The sequence below is a fragment of the Mastomys coucha genome, chromosome X (genome assembly GCF_008632895.1).
Source record: "Mastomys coucha isolate ucsf_1 chromosome X, UCSF_Mcou_1, whole genome shotgun sequence".
NCBI classification, from domain to species: domain Eukaryota; kingdom Metazoa; phylum Chordata; class Mammalia; order Rodentia; family Muridae; genus Mastomys; species Mastomys coucha.
In genome coordinates this window covers 147745524-147746791 of record NC_045030.1, presented here as the reverse complement: position 1 = coordinate 147746791, position 1268 = coordinate 147745524, and the positions used below count along the sequence as shown (strand labels likewise).

The 1268-nt window shown below is 50.6% G+C and overlaps 1 pseudogene; it reads left to right on the top strand.

The window, feature by feature from the left end:
- Positions 1-148: 148 nt before the first annotated feature.
- On the top strand, positions 149-1043 carry LOC116099090 (annotated as a pseudogene).
- The last annotated feature ends 225 nt before the right edge of the window (positions 1044-1268 follow it).

The window sequence follows — 1268 nt, the reverse complement described above, 5'->3', positions numbered from 1 at the left end:
GGAGCGAATGAGTCACTGAGCATGAGTGAGGGAGGGAAGGAGCGAGGGAGCGAGCAGCCCTCGCCCACCGCCCTCCCACAGCTCCCACCAGGCCCCCAGCCACAGCCCACGCCCTGGCTGGACCGAGCCAAGCTTGGTCGGCCCAGCCATGCTGCTTACCTTGTACTGTGTGCAGAGGGACCTCTCTGAGGTGAACTTTTCCCTCCAGGTTGATTCCAAATTCGAGCTGCACAACTTCCTCACTGTGCGAGCTGGAGTCTGGCATCCCCACCGCCGAGAGCCAGATTGTCTTTGCAGAAAGACCTCTCATGGACAAACATAGGTCACTGGCTTCTTATGGTTTAAAAGATGGTGATGTCATAATTCTGCGACAGAAGGAGAATGCAGACCTTTGCCCTGCAGTGCAGTTCTCAAATTTATCCCAGATTGATTTCAGTAGCATAGCTGTACCTGGCATGTCAAACCCCCACCAACATCAGCTGCCCAGAACACAAGCTCAGCACTCATCTCCTGGAGAAGTAGCATCATCTCCTCAAAGCTTAGACAACCCAGCCCTGCTCCAAGACATGATACTGGCCAACCCGCATGAGCTGCCCTTGCTGAAGGAGCGGAACCCACCCTTGGCAGAAGCTCTGCTCAGCGGAGATCTTGAGAAATTCTCTAGGGTCTTGGTGGAACATCAGCAGGACCAAGCCCGGAGAGAACAAAAATGGATTAGTCTGTTTTCTGCTGACCCCTTTGATCTCGAATCTCAGGCAAAGATAGAAGATATAAAGCAGCAGAACATCAAGAAGAATGTGACTATAACTCTGGAGGAGGCCCCGGAGAGCTTTGGCCAGACTGCCATGCTCTATATAAACTGCAGTGTGAATGGGCATCCTGTGAAAGCTTTCATTGACTCAGGTGCCCAGATGACCATTATGAGCCAGGCCTGTGCAGAAAGGTGTAACATAATGAGACTAGTGGACCGTTGGTGGGCTGGCATTGCCAAAGGAGTAGGCACACAGATTATTGGAAGGGTGCATCTCAGGTTCAGATTGTGAAGTCCTGGGTTCGATCCTTACCACCGAAAAAAAAAAGTAAAAGTCAACCTTGCAATTTAATAAAGTCTGTGGCTGACTAGAATCATGTAATTCCCCTCTCTCAGTAGTTAACATAATAAATAGCATTTGGTGTTTCCCAAATTCCCTCAGGGCTAGCACTGAGCCCCCATGAAGTACCAGACTCCCTGAGTGTTGTTATAGGAGCAGTAAGGACTTTGGGGTGAG